Source organism: Sturnus vulgaris, chromosome 3 (genome assembly GCF_052056855.1).
Source record: "Sturnus vulgaris isolate bStuVul1 chromosome 3, bStuVul1.hap1, whole genome shotgun sequence".
NCBI classification, from domain to species: domain Eukaryota; kingdom Metazoa; phylum Chordata; class Aves; order Passeriformes; family Sturnidae; genus Sturnus; species Sturnus vulgaris.
Genome location: NC_142245.1, coordinates 27,380,092 through 27,396,376, shown reverse-complemented (window position 1 = coordinate 27,396,376; position 16,285 = coordinate 27,380,092). Strand labels below are relative to the sequence as shown.

The window sequence follows — 16,285 nt, the reverse complement described above, 5'->3', positions numbered from 1 at the left end:
ACCTGGGGAACAGCTCCTCAGCCAGAGCACATCTTCTGCAAAAGAACTGTTTGTCAGCCCCAACCCTTTGAAGAAACCTCAGGCGCCCTTGGCTGAAGAGGTTTTCTCATGAAGACAGTCTTCTGCATTCCAGTATCTCTAGGTTATATTAATCACCTTCATAGACAAAAATTCTTATTTCCTTGATGAAATTGCCATTAAAAGAACCAAATAGATAGTATCTGGTTCTTAGGGTATTGTGACAACCTTGTTCAAGCAGAGCAAGAAATGTCACCTTATTTCAGTAGCTGTTCCCTAGGCTAAAACATGGAAAAACAGAGTGAGAAAGGCTACAGCTAGATGATGAACTGTCCCCAAATTGAGATTATTTAACCAGTAATCTCATGTATAATGCTGTGGTGTTTGTCTTCATTCTGCAGTCATGAAACAACTGCAGATTCCCTGAAATTCAGCAGCATGGCTTCTTCTGGTGTAACATTTCAGCTGCAATGCAGGACATTGCCAACCGTGCCAGCCACATGTTGCACATCTGTCCAATACAAGCACTTGCAGGACAATAAAGTAGTTGCTAGATGATGCCGCTTGGTTTTGCTTCTTAAAGGCTTGCCAGTGCAAGTTATTCCCATTATTCCAACAAAAGTTACCTCAATTGTCTGAGTGTTGTCACTTACGGGAAAAGTATGCATCTGCAATTCCCCGTAACTGATAACGACTTTGAAAAAGTAGTGATCCCTGCAACCAAAGCGTTCATATCTGTTAAAAGCACAGCTTGCTCTTTCACTTGTGTCAAAGCTGTTGGCACAGAATTCAAAGCACTGGATTGGCAATTCTATCAGGAAGCAAGTGCCACATAAAGCTGTAATAGCTGCCTTCATTAGCTTTTGTTGTCTGAAAAATTCCAAGTGCTTTGGATAACATAACATGCCACATATCTATAGAAGCTGTTGGGCAGCAGTGTGACAGCCATATGCTTACATCTATAATATGTGCTTACCCTCATCCTTAACTAAATGTTTTCCTAAAGCAGCAGGCTTTAGGCAACAGGAGTGAGCTCAAACAATTCCCACACAACTAAAATGCAGCTGAAGGCACTGGGTTCTCTGACAAGGGGACCGATGACACAAGTGCCCCAAGTATTTTGCAAAGATTCCTGCCCTAGCACTGACAGAGTGTGTTGTGGAGTCGTGCACAGTTGCTGATGTAGTTGGAGAAGGATATGCCCAGGTTGGCCCAGCATAGTGCTGAAGCAGGAATCTTGCTTCTGGTGCTGGTGCTAACTCGTGTGGGTCACAAGGATTATCTTTGCACTGCCCTTGGGTGTGATCTGGCTTGTGTTTCTCTGTGTCTGTAGCATGGATCTTCCACAAATTCTTCTGAAATCTCCCTTTTTGCCTCCTCAGACATGGATGAAATGGTAGATTATGGGAGCATCTGGAAAGGGAATACAAGCAGACTTAGGATGAGGCATGTGTGGCTAACTTTGGCAATGCAGGAAATTCAAACCACTTTGGTTTTGAAATGGCAAGCAAAATCATTCCATGCCAGAATGTATGAAGTTTGTTTTATATCCCACCTTACTAGACTCCATGAATTAAGAACGAAAATCTAGATATCATCTGTTGCCAAACACTTCATTCCTTGTTCTCACAACCACTATTCAAAGTCTGACTATTAGATGTTCCTCTGACAAACTCTGTGTTCCAACTTTTCTGACTGGAAACACAAAGTCTTTCATTAAAATAGATCTCCTCTGTCCGGTAGCTGAAGCATGATGAAGAGCCTGCCCATTCTTTCAGCCATGCTCCTGTAACAAGGAGGGCATATGATGCCAGTAAGCATCCTGAGGATTTCCTCTTCGAAACTGAGACTGTTTTGTCCTCCCTTCTGCTTTGGATTTTTTCACTCTTCCTAGGAAATAATTACTGCTTGATTTTTCACTTTTTACACGCAATGTTTAGAATATCTTGGAGTTTGGAGTTGAGAGAAAGGTTGTTACACCAAATGTTGTCATCTTTCTGCTTTAATACAGTCTACAGGCTGAGTACGGCCTTGTGGTAGTGTGGAAGAGTACTATACCAGCACACAGTGTAAAAGTCACTGCTGTTTGTCCCCCATGTCATCCATGGGGACTATTCAGCTGCAGAGGACTCTAGGAGGCAACGCTGTGAGGTCCCCACTTCACCCTCCCCACCCAAAATATTTCATAGTGCATTTGGAATACAAATTTATGCTTTTGAAGTTTGCCTTTTTACAAATGAAATAGATGGGTGGAATCTGTTCAGACAGTTTTTATTGCAGCAGCACTGCTCCATTATTTATCTCTCTCCAGACATGTCAGTTGTTCCCTTTCCAGATAAGATGATGGTCCTGCACATGGTGGGATAAGAAAGAGAATGGTGCACAAATCCAGCTGCCTCTCACAGCTTCCCACAGTGCCAACAGCTGTAGTGAGTATTTCTGAGGATGAGGAAAGGTACGTTACTGCTATTCCAGTATTGCTTGAGAAGGGTCTGGCTTGGCCACTGGGATCCATTTCAGAGCCATAGACCTCAGGGACAGGAAGGCAGATCTCTGCAGTTTGGAATAAAGCATTTTAAGTTCCTGAAAGGGTCTAGTTTAGACATGCCCCTTGCTTAGACATGGCTAATTTAAACACTGTGATCTTCCATAGACAGCTTAGGGCATCCCATTCAATAAAAGGGAATGGTTCACATTCACCTTTTCTTAGATGCCAGTCTTTCCTTGGCTTTTCTATATGATTGCTATAGAAACCATTTCAGTTTAGCTTACTTGCTTGCATCACAGATGCAACTACTTCTCATACATCACACGAAAATAGAAGACTTGAAAAGGTGTATTTTAATATACCAGCTCGGGGAAAAAAAAACCTAAAACACACAGGAAAAAAAAATGCACTGTAAATCTATCTAAAAGCAATTCACAGTAGTAATGCAATGTAATTGTTTTCCAACTATTTGGAGGTTAAATTGGGCCTTTGGCAACCTGATAACTTGAGCAAACAACTCTAAACTAGTCTTAGCCTCCCCCCTTCTTTAAATAAAACTCAACTTGTAATATGGAATGTGAATTGTTTTGACTGCTAAACCATTCCAAACTGAAAACCCACTCATCATAAATGTGTTGAAAGAAGAATATATTTCAATAGTGCGGCAGACTCTTTGAGTACAGTAGAGCAGCAGTCTTCAATCAACTAGACTTTCTTTCCAGAAACAGAAAATGAAAGCCTAAGTGCCATACACATTTTTAAGTGATTTATCTAAATTGAAAGAACTAACTTTTTTGTGACTGATTATAACTGCATATACGAATGGCTGTGGATAACAGGTTTCTTTCACTTTTCAAAATGATATATAACAATGTTCCATGCAGAGACCTTCTATTTACACATCTGTTCAGCACCTGCCCATAATTACTTAGTTCGTTTTTATTATTGGGCTTGTCACCATATTAATGTAGCTGTACATTCAAATTGATTGTAATTGCAAATTTCCTGAAAAAGCTTGGTTTCTGCAAGTATTTAATTAAGCTGATATCCTAAATTAAAAATAATTATGTAACTGTACTCCAGTACAATAACACATACATGTCTCCCTCTACATACAAAATGGATATTTCACATAATTCATACAATATGTGGATTAATATTGTATAATTAAAGGTCAGCCTTCAACTAGAAAAAGAGGAATAATTAACTTCAGTATTTAGAAACCTGACATATTTCAATTAAGAAAGCAATTTGTCATAAACTTCATAAATCAAGTTATCAAGGAACAGGTTAGCAATGTTTTTAATAAATAGAGATGGTGAAAGTAAGCATTTTCCTTCTTGTGGCATAATTTTACTTGAGTAAATGGTTTATATAGAAATCCTTCCTTTTCTGGGTAATGAGGTCACATCTAGTATGTCTCCATAACTACCAATGTTTATTTCCATCTACTGGCTCTTTGGACATAGCTGGTACCCTCTGGTGAGCTGTTCTCTCTGGTACATGAAAAAGCCCGTGATGCTGCACTTGAAGCCTTCCTTGGGTTTAGGATAAATCAGGAGAGGTGCCAGCCCAAGAACTGGAACAGCTCCACTCCCACCAGTGTGTTGTGGGAAGCTGGAGCACATGCTGGCCTTGCTTTCTCCAGTGGGTCTGGTCCTGGTGGCAAAGACATCACAGACATCAGAAATCTGGACACAGCTTCCACATCCCTGATTGCTAAGGCAGAACTCTGGTGGATTGGCACAATGACACAAAACTACATGTCAAGAATTAATTTCCTCTTGTGGGAGAACAGTGACATTTCTAGGGTTTCTTGTTGAAAGTGTAACCAAAAATCCTACTCTACCTGAGGGGCAGTTAAGTATTGTCACTGTAAAGGTTTCTGGAGCTGTAGTCCAAAATATGCTCCCCAGAAACCCAAAGCTGCCTTTCCCCAGTTCTTCTGTGGGGCTGTGTGAGCCCATGGAGTTTGGTGGACCCTGGGAAGGAAAAGGAACATAGGTGAACTGACTGAAAAAATAGTAAAGTTTTGGTCAGATGCCTGCTGGACTGCTTTCAATAGAATCATCAAATTCACAACTTCTCTACAGAACATTTAGTTTCCATGAGCAAGCCTTTGCTCTTGGAAGGTACCCAAAATGTTTGCTCTAACACTGCTCATGCTTATCTTGAAGCAAACTGTAGGATCTGTATTCCACAATGGCTGAGTTAATCCATTCAGAAACACTAATGCCAATGAATATATATCCACTGAACAGCAGAGCTATGATCTGGAATTTGAACTCTCATAACTCAAAGAAAATGTGAAACAGGCTTTTGATTTGATCCACTGTCACTGTAAGAACTGAGAATGAAATACTGTTCCCAGCTCTGATCCAAACCATTCAAAGTCCAGTGGTTGCTCTTAGAATTTGATATGGACTCTTAGTAAAATTTTGTCAGCAGTAAATGTGTTCAGATTTTTTGTGTGTGAGGTTGGGATATATAGCAGTAGGTAATTATGTTCCCTATGCAGTACACATCCTGAATCTCAACTCTGACCTAAGTCCTTCTTTCTGAGAAGGCTACTGATATTTCAGTCAGAAGAAAAACAGTAGTAAATGTTATCTAAAGGATCACTGTTTTATCTGAAAGGAAATGGCTGCAGGAATTTCTGTCTCCTGCCATTTCTTGCCTCAATTCTTTGAGTGCATTCATAGAAAAGATTCACTGAAATTGAAGGGCATCCATATATGATGGCAAGTTCATGCTGAAGTGTCCAACCACATTTCCAGAGTATTGCTCATAGATTATTACAGTGAGGGACAGAAGAAAGGGAAACATGAGAAGAGGGTAGGCTTTCCAGCTTGGAAGACCATCTTCATCCTTGACTCTCTTCAGTATTTCTCCATGTGCAACATCAAGTTGAAAAGGAGGAGCAGAAACATTTCTTTGTCTTGCAGTTTCCTGTCTTCTCTAACTCTGTTACTTACTTCACATAAGATGAACATTGTTTTGGGATCTTAATCCTAAAACAAGTTCCTAAGGCTCTGAAGGCCTTAGACTGTGTCTCCAGCTTTCCTTGCTTATCTTACCCTTCTGAACATACACTTCTCCATTTCCCATCGGGATTCTTGTTGGGTAAAACTGGCCTTGTTGAGGAAGGGAAGGGAAGGGAAGGGAAGGGAAGGGAAGGGAAGGGAAGGGAAGGGAAGGGAAGGGAAGGGAAGGGAAGGGAAATATATAATTTACTTTTCAATAGAACTATTTTCTGTTAAATTTTCTCGTTTTGTTAAAAAATTATAAACTTGGATTAGAAGGTGATGTTTTCTTTGTCTGGGAGGTGCATCTGAAACATGGGTGTCCTGAAATTAAATCAAATGGGAATTGTTGCATGTTCAGGGATGATATTTGTTCTGGCATTCTCTGTTGTCCACATATTCACATTAGGCTAATTTTTCCTATTTCTGCATTGCCATATACTTGGCAGGCACAGCAAAATAAACAGTAGCATAGTTAATCAATCCAATCTTGTTGGAAAGAGACTGAAAGGAGACCTTCGTTGTTGTGGAAACCTAGCATGGACAGAAAACTCCACACCTCTCTTTGCCAACAAGAATTGGTTGGAAATTGAGTGAATTGTGAAATAATAGCTATAAATACACTTATGAATTACTCACTCGCTCTCACAAAACATTTTTATTAACATCCAAAATTAAAAAGTGTTAGAAGTTCAAGCACAAGCTTAAAATGAAGCATATGATTAAATGCATATTCTCTTTGGGAGGTATTAATAAAAGTCTGCTTTTTCAGTGTTGTGCCTGTTACACTGCCAGGGGAGCTTATGCTCTAAACCAAAAGGACAGAGAGCTTTCTGTAAGGCAAGAGGTTTACTTCACCTTTATCTGCAGTAAATTTAGATCATGGAGATATAAGATGGCTTCCTCCTGCAGATGGAAATAATGGATCTGCTTCTTATCTGCCATTCCAAGTTCATGCAATTGAGGACAATAGATCATTTCTCTTACAGCTTTTTCCTTCCACTCAGTGCTGCCAGAAAAGTGTGATAACTCATTGTGACCTATACTTCAGGCTGCTATCAGATCAGCCAAACACAGATCAGGTGATTCCAAATACTGGAAGGTAATGCAGTCTTAGAGAATATATAGCTCTATGTCTGTGGGAAGTAAATATTTGTCTGAGTAGAAGTGATCTTGAAGTAGACCCTAACTTGTAACCATGGCTCAGTCTCTCTTTCTCACTAGTCCACATCATCTGGATCCTGTTCAAGGACTTTTGAGTAGTGGGGAATTGTCTAAGTTTGTATTTCTACGTGGTAAATTTCTCTCAGGTCTGCCTAAGACATAGGAGAGTTCTCAGCATCTGAGACAAGGGCACACAGTGCTTCTATAGCATTAAAAACAACTTCACCTAAAGGAGATGTCATTCTCATATAGCAATCTTTACCAGGAAAAAGTTTTATCCCTCTGCCCACGTCAGGTGTGCAATCCCAACCACACTTTTGTATCTCTGAGCCTCTGCCCCAGACTTGGCTGGGGAAGGGACTCTGCCAAGGAGCAGAGCTCCAATTGCTTTCCCTTCTTCCTGATCCAGGTAGTGGGAAAAGATGAGGTAACAGACAAGGCTCTAGGTTTTTTCGTCTCCTCTCTCTCTTTTCATCTCCTCTCTTTCTCTTCCTCTCTTGGCCAGGTGTTACTGAAAGGGAGGTGAGGGGGAAATGCCCCAGAGCTCAGCCCTGGTCAACAAAGAGAAGGGAAGTGCTCTGAGTGGAATTTCCATTGCAGAAAGCATGCTGCTGGGTAGCTGGGGGATGGGGAGGGGGCTACCCCACAAGAGTCAGGTAAGGGACAGGTACACAGCCAGGAGCAGCCACCTCCCTCTAACCCTCTCCACATACATATCCTTCATGGTTGCTCTGAAAAGAAATTTAAAGGGCTACTCTGGACAACCCAGAGACTGTTCAGCTCAGCCTTGTGAAGGTGGCATTGTTCCAGTTCACCACAGCTTCAGGCAGAAAAGCCCTGTCCCTTTAAAATGACAGCCTAACGTGGCCGTGATTTAAGCTGCAGGAAACAGTGTCTCCTCACAACATTTCATGCAGAAGAACACATTGTGAGTAATTAGAACAAATGTATCATTTTAAGGATCCACTCTTAGCCCACATCACTGATAGAAGCTGTATCTTTCAGGGCTGTCGCAGGTGTTTGCCATTGGCCATGACCAATGGTTTGTCTGGCTGTGGTGAGAGCACCAAATGCATGAAGGGCTCCTCCGTGTTGATGAGCATGACCCTGCTTAGTCCAAAGCCAAGGCCATGGAGCACCAATACTGCACTATCACCTTCACTCTTCCCAGGCACCGTGACCAGCAAATCTGGATGCAGAGCTACAAGAGCCACCTGAGAGATTCCCATGGTTTGCCCATGGTCCCAGAAACACACTTTGGCTCACGGGGACATACTCATTGGTTTGGAGGGCACTGCTTCCTGCACCAGCTGTTTCCAGGTGCCAGTGACAACTGATTTGGTGCCCTTTTGTGTCATTCTCCCAGCACTGAGAATCTGACACCACCAATATTTCTTAAATGGCACAATGAAACATATTGAGAGACAAGGGGAAATTTGCCTGTGTCACTGTTTGATAAATAGCTATCTTATTAATATAAGAACTTGTCAACACACTACAGATTCCACCAGTGTTTGAATCCAGGATAGAGGAGCAGGAAAGGGACATGTGTTGGACTGAAAATATAAACCCTTAGACGTGAAGAGTGGGAGGATGCAGGGCTATATTTCTGTGACATCTTGGTCAGTCTTGGCAAGAAACCTTTCCTATTTCTGTACTTTTACTGTACTTGAAATCCAGTGAGAACCTAATTAAAATTAATGGAGAAATAAAATGTTGGAGGAAAGCAGGGCAATGTAAAAATAGAAACTCTTACAAGAAAATATTAGGTCTCCATGAACTCTCTTAAAATGCATTTTTTTCAAATTAACATATCAAAATACTACACTGGGACTTTCAGAAGTCTTCAGAGTGTAATATATTTAAAAGACTATGACAATGTTATAAAATAATATAAAATATACCTCTCTGCAGAGCTGGAATCAGTAGCCAATACATAATCAGCTTCCCCATTCATCTCTTTACCCCAACAGTCTCTGAAACAGGAAACCTTCTGGCCAACGTTCAGAGGAGATGATGATGGAGCAGAGGTCCTAAGTGCTTCGATACCCACAAAAATCACTTTCCAAAGCTGTCCCACTCGCTGTGTTCATGCAGTTTAGTGCAGAGTGGGCAGCAGGACCTGAAAGAATTTTTTCCATGTGGGATATATCACACTCTGTGGCAAATGTGCTTAAAACCTGATTGTGCAATATGGCTCTAGCTGTCTTTTAATTCCACCCTGACTCGTGACACCATTAAGGAGGGGGAAAAGAGAAAAAAAGTTAAAAAAAAGAAAGCTAAGCAATTTTTTAAAAATAAGGTTTCAGACTTTGCTATGCACTCATCATAAATACATCATTATGTGACGGAGTCACTATTGGACAAGGTAAATTGGAGTGCATTAACCATGTTTTTCTATGGCTTAGCTTGTGCCTTTTTTCTTTTCCAATGTTTGTTTAGAAGATAATTGCAACCACTTGACACATTTGTACCCTTGAGTTATTGATACAGGTTTTTAAGCCATAGGAACATAGTTGAGATCAGCAAATATTTAGTGAGATTCTTGTCAGAGAGGATTTTAAGCAAAAAGCTCATAGAAACTTTGTTGCTTTATATAGGTCTAAAATCTTCACAAAAGTAGGTATTTAATTAATGAAATCTGTACAATCCACGGACAAGTGAGCAATGAACTGTCATTAAATTGCCCCTAGCAGATGGAAGGAAAAAAGTCCTGTAATGTTATTGCAAGAGTGTGTTGAGCACCCCAAGAGCATGAAGGAAACTAATGGCTTCTATGCCAATATACCTCATGGGTCTAACTTAACCATTTATCTCCTCTGGAGTCACTGGGGTGCCTGGTGCCATCATGAGCTCCTGTATGCTATAGGTGCAACCCATACCATGGGTACATGTCTTAGACACACCACTACCCTTGCTAGGATTCTGGTGCTCCCCAAATTCTACCACAGAGATATATTTTTCTCTTCATGACAGGCTGGGGACACAATTGTGAAGAGTGCAGTGAAAGGCTTCATAAACTGCAGCTGTTGGTTGCAATAGAGACAAAAAGAGATCTTGTTTTACATGATTCAATGAAGATTAACACTCGATCAAATTATTTGCTGGAAGCTTGTGAATTCGTGTAATTAACCATGTTTTTAAGATAACTGAAATGCATCTGTAAGCTACTTAGAAACACTTCTGCATTTACATGAAGGAATCTCTGAAAAGCGACGAATTGATAGCTATAGTTATGAACTTTGATTCCAAGTGAAAAACTATTTCAATCTTTGAAGTCACTGAGGCATAGACAAATAGTGGAATGGATAACTTATTTATTTCTTAATCCAGAGAGATCTCAGAGATCATCCAAGATATTATTTTTTGGAGATGAATCATGGGCAAATAGATGGACAGCTAATGCCACACCTGCTGCCAGCGAAAAATCTCTCTACGTCCCATCCAGCACATCTCAGACTTAAACCTGAAGTGTGTCTTTAAATGTGAGAAAGTTCTGGGGCTGCTTTGGGCCAGACTGCCCATCTCTCTCAGACTGGGGGTCTGGGACATGCTCTTCAGCAGGTGCAGGATCTGCTGCCATCAAACCAGGACACCATTAGAACAGAGAGGTGATGCCATTTGTCTGAAGATAAAATTCACCTGGAGCACAAGGTTTGTTTACCACACACGCTGTCAAAGTATGCGTGCATGGACCTTTGAGTGAATAGACTTTTAGCCAAAACCCAGGCTTAAAGCAACTGGGCAGTTTGAAAGACAGCTTAGAACTAAATATCTATCATACATTTTTGAGTATTGTTAGCTTGGTGCCTTAAAGGTTTGTGAAGCTGATGCAAGACAAAAGGGCCCTCCAGTGCTAACTATTTCCAGAACCCCAGCAAAACTAACTTTGCTGCTGTCGTGTTACTGTACATGCATTATTCCTAACATGGTTTGCCCTGCAGCCCACAAGTCTTGCTGGCACTTTGAAATGTTATTTGGATGAGAAATGCCAGACCTGGCGATGTGGTGATATAATACACTAATAAACAAATTCTGAGCAATGTTCAATAGGAAGCATTTTTTATTTTATGAAGAATTCTTACTTAATGTATTTTTTTCTTAAAAGCAGTGACACTAAGTCACCCATAATAAATCATTCTTGGGCTCATTAATGTCTCTTTTATCCATTTCTGTTCCTGAATTATGGAAACAAGTTTTGGAGTTCAGTGGGAGAGAGATGAATGCACCAGCATTCTACTGTGAATCCAGAGTATTTTGTTAAACTCCTTGCACTACTTCCAAAAATGTTAGAAATATTTTCATGGCAACAGACTACAAGGGGCTGCCTTTTTCTATAAAATTCTAAACACACACACACACACACACAGACACACACATATTTTCCTTCCTGATTTTCTCTGTATGTGTCAAAGTTAGGCAGGAATTCTATAGCACTTAGTACTTGCTGATATAGAAATGACTGCCAAATGAATGGTTTATACTGGAATATCTCATTATTTATATAAGTATGTTACAGTATGGACATTTAATTTAGTTCTCATTCCAAACCCATGACAAGTCACTTTGACACCTTTAAGAAATGTTTCACATATGGTAAGATAGAGCACTCAAAACTGTAAAAGAAAAAAAAATAGATGACTCAAATTAAAACAGAGATTTTTTAAACAATCAAAGGAAATACTTCAAGCTTGTAATAACACATCTCAGCCATTTACTGTTTAATAATTTTAATGATGAATTAACATTTCTGGGGAACAAGGATGGTACAGTAGTTCTGGGGGCTGGCTATTTTCACTTCCAAAAGACGCAGGGCAAAATTTCACAGGCATTAATGGAAATGTCTTTTTGAGTATGAGAAGTGAAAGCTTTCATGGAAGGCTCTGATTTGTTGTGGTGCTGCTGTAGATCTGAGCATGAGAGAATTCAGGCACCAAGCCCAGGTACTGAGACAGCCAGGCAGGGATTTGAAACTGCACCTGCACTCCCTGTGCCTGCCTGTTACTACCTCATAGCCTTTCACCTTACAAATAAAATAGTCGTGTTTATCCCCCACTCTGTGAAAAATGCCATTTTAGCTGCCATAAAACTAAATCAGACTACTTGTGTAATGGAGCTGGATGGAAAGTAGCACCAAAGCTTGATTTACCATGTAAGCTAAGTGGGGAAGGGTTTGGCTTCAAAGCTGACAATTTATACAGAGCTCTTTCTCTATGAAGTGTGATTTTGAGCCATGAAGTCTGGCTTTGGAATGGCAACTCTCTGGGTACTACCCAGATTAGGAAGCTCTTTCTCAGCAAGATGAGCAGCTCATTTGCCAGATCCCCCACAGCAAGGAGCACACACCAGTGCAACTGACTGTCAGGGCTAATAGATATTTCTAGATATTTCTAGCATTTCTATCTAGAAATACTTAGTGTATAATAAATAAGACGGCAAGAAATTATCACTGAGACAAAGACCCAAAAAGCATGAAACACAAAGTGTTCAGTATGTCTTTTGTTTACATTTCTATAAAATAAATCTTTGACAACTCTTTTGAAGAGCAAGGGCTTTTAGCCAACCTGAATGACATTACTCAGTGTTACCAAAACAACGATAAAATATTCCCACCTGTAACTTCTGAAGCCTTTTAAAATCCATTTTATTCTTTTTTTCTGCTGATCTGGATCTCCCCTGTCTCACATGTGCTCACTCTCCAGCCCCATCTCCACCCTTCATTATCACAATGAGCTGCTCCCTTGACACTAACTAAAATGACTAATATTTTCTTCCAAGAGCATCTAAGAGAGAGGAGGGGAAAGACAATATCTGAATGGTTTTCCTAGGGATTTTTGTATTTACCTCTTGAGAATATATTCTGTTCCCTGAGAGGCATAGATGCACCCCTTGCTGTCCCTAACCCTTCCCTTTGGAGAAGCAGCCACCACCCTGGCCATCTAGGAAGTCTCCTGCAGCACACCACAACATTTTGCAGCCATGAGACCTACTGGAGTACATGGGAATATCTCCAGGAATATCTCTAGTCTATAGGATCAGATAGCCCAGCCACTATATTTTAAGGTAATCTAGAATCTGTAATAGGGGAAGTCATATTTTTTCCAAGGAGGCTCATGTGTACCCCAAGTCAGTTAGTTTCCTATAAGGCTGATACTGTAGTAGAGTACAAGTAGGTTCATGCTAGATGGAAAATGCAAGGGGACTACCCCACATTTAATGAAACAAAACACAAATGAGTCAGTCTTTAAATCTTTCACCAGATAATTTCTCTCTTAGAATGTGCTCTTTCTATCCACTAATTTGACAGTGTGTTCTTTTAAATGTAGGTATTTGATCAATGTCCCTGGGTACGTTCATCTGGCTGATGAAACAAAACAGAAATATCTAACGACAACATCTGGCACAGGTACAAACACAATCAGTATTCTCCAATTTATCTTGAGACTGCATGCAAAGTACTCTGAAACAAAAACACACTACAGTTCTTCTATTTTTTGATGTTGAAAGATTTTTAAAAGTGTAATCCACATGAAGCTTCTGCATTTCACCAGCCAAGGCTGACTGAAAAGTGTGTACTTTTAGAGAGCAACAGCACTGTTCGTTGTTACTGCTAACTTTGTGCAACTATGTTGGTTTTTTTTTTTTACTGATCCTTTTGGAATTCCTGTAAGTGCTTTGCCAAATCCTATGTAATGTTTAATTCATACAGCTTTCCTTTTCTCCTGTTTCTAAAGTGAAGTCATTAAGCTAAAACCTGAAATGGAAACTCATGCATCCACCTAGAAGGCTGAAGAATAAACCATGCAATAGACCTGAGCAAAGTTAAAACTTTGAGGAATGCTGGGGTTATTCTGAATGTCTCCAAATCAGGCACAGTGTTTCTAGTATTTACAACTGGATTTGTGTGCTGGTTTTAGAGTGGTTAATGATATGTATTTTAAGTATTTATTCAATCACAAAAAATAATATACCTTTGAAATTTGTTCCCATTAGTTCCACCAAATGGATAAAACTAGTAGTAATTTCTATGCCTAGAAGATTCCTACTGGGTAAGATTATGAACTATCTTCTTGCAAGAAGCACTCTCAGAATACAGAATGTGTGTAAATTATTTTTACTTGGTTACTCTATTTTCAACACAAAGACTTCTAATAGTTAGTCAGGTAGACTGGTTAATCTCTAATCCCTACTATCCAAAAAGTCACATCATCTACCTCTAGTCTGTCTGCCACAGTCCCTTCTACTGTCCATCTAGGAGGAAAAAAATCTGGTCAACTTCTACATATAGCTCTAGATTCAGTCAAGAGTGAAGAAGAGATAAACATATTCAGAGGTTTCTTTTTAGGTTTACATCAGCAGAGGCTCTGATGTTATTAGGGAGTGTCTAACTTAGACTGAACGGAGTTTTTGCTTGCTCTAGTATATTAGAGAGAACAAGATCACAGTCCTGTGTAAATGTGCTAGGGAATGTAGAAACACTGAATTAGACACGTGTTCCACTTTCTTTGTGCCTGAATCACCCTTGTCAAGAGCTTCTTTAGAGACATAATAGTGCAATCTGTCATTCACAGAAAGGAACACATGGAGTGTAAAATGCCCTGACTGGAATTTATCAAGAGCAGCTTCTATAACCTGCTACATTGTAAAAATGTTCACATTTTAGCATGCCAACAGAGCTTCAGCATTGATGCCTCCAACAAATAGGAAGCACATGGCATATTAAGCTTGTTTCCTCTCAAATCCGCAGATCAGTTTTAGAGGATCCACATGAAGAGAAAACCCAGCCATGAACTGCCCAGGTTAAAGAAGCAAGGCTTTTTCTTGTGTGACTGAAGTGGGGAGTCACACACAGCAAATGGACTTGGCAACTTTCCCTTTTTGTTTCTGGGCTTGAGGATCCATCAGAAGATACCCAGAAAGTGCTGTGATCAGTCAATGACCATCTGTCCATGAAAAGTATGCAGTGTTAGAGTGAGGCCAAAAATGAGAAATTTCATGGGCAAGGTTTTCAGCCTTTCTCAAAAAAGACACCACTTCAGGTAATTGAGTTGGGTCTCTGAATCAGAGACAGATGAAACAGCACTGACAGCATGCTGAACAGTCACATCATTAGAATGAAATAAACCTGCCTCAAACTCCGGAGTTTAGACTGGATTTAAAATCCTGCAGCATTTCTTGGTTTTGACTCTGATGTATCAATTCAGACTAAACTATATTTTTATACATCCAAAAGGGTGAATCTTCTCAATACAAAATTAATATCTGAGTCCATTTCTACAAGGAACTCAAAACACAGACACAAAAGGAATGGAGAAAACCAGTTCCCACTGGCTGTCATAGGATTTTGGGGTGCATACTATTTCTGGGGACATACTATTTCTACAGGCAGAAAAGGAACTCACCTTTCTGATGCAGGTGAGCATGGAAGTTTAGTACTTTGCATTTAGGAAGAGATAAATAGCCCTGTATAAGCCACAATTTTTAGCTAATGAGAATCTACTCACTCGTTATCTTTCATAAACTGATACTAGATTAATGTAATGCATGGCAATAGAGAGCATTAAGAGAAGTACAAAAAGCTCCTATGCATGTTTCAAATGTATATTGTGATATATATTGTTTCCTGATGATTTTTCTTCCTCTTCACTGGCCTTCTAGCTCAAGTTGGTATGTCAGTGAAGATATTACAGAAAAATCTATTCAGTACTGACTCACTTTTACATCAAAATTTTCAACAGAAATGGTGGCAATGAAATAATTTAATTTATACATCAGTAAAGAGCATGCTCTGTTTGCTGGCTTCAAATGGTCAGTAGCTCCACCTCAACAGTATGTGCTTGTCAACTTTACTGCATATTTCATCATTTGTGAAAGAAATATATCTGATTAGAAATAGATTGAAATAGAAAGAAAGAGATATTCAGAACACTTTGTTTCATCAAACTTCCCACTAATTTAACGAGAGGATAAGGGAAAGTTCACACCATATTTATAAAAATATTAAGTCTGGATACACAGGCATGTGCATGTGTGCGTACATTATATATGTACATGTACAACACATACAGGCACACAGAGAGAAACCTTTCCTTTACTTGCCTGGCTAACTAGTTATTGCATGAAATAGAAGTTTGTAAAGTGTGAAGGCTTGAACTTCTGCAAGAATTTACCCTGGTTTCCAGTTCTGAGGTTTATCTGATTTTGACCCCCTGTGGCTACCCAAATTTAAAATAGTCCCTTCTAATTTACTGGGGATATAAAGTGTATCAAGCTGTACAAGACACAGGTCTTCTCAGATATGGGTATTTTCTCTCTATTTGCACTCTTTCCCATTTTTGTTATGAATCTGAATTCACACTCTAAATGGTCAAATCAAGTACTGCTGGATTTTAGCATAGCAAATACTCGACAGTCTTTCTCAAAAAGTACTACCCAACATACAAACTTGTTATTAATGATTATTACTAAATAGAATGGGTTTATTGTAAAGTTTATCATTAAAAGATAGGATTACTCAAGTTCTAACTTCTAATGGGAGTTTGGAGGGCAAGGGTTAACCTTAGGAAGTAAGGTCATATGGTTCTTTTGACTT

At 39.6% G+C, this 16,285-nt stretch overlaps 1 long non-coding RNA gene across 1 annotated transcript in view; it reads left to right on the top strand.

Annotated features, from left to right (window-relative positions):
- The window catches only part of LOC148224243 (uncharacterized), a 54,077-nt gene extending 41,013 nt beyond the window's left edge, over positions 1-13,064 (top strand). Inside the window, exon 3 of the long non-coding RNA XR_015802848.1 lies at positions 13,020-13,064. This is a non-coding gene — a long non-coding RNA (uncharacterized LOC148224243). The remainder of the gene's footprint in view (positions 1-13,019) is intronic.
- Positions 13,065-16,285: the final 3,221 nt, after the last annotated feature.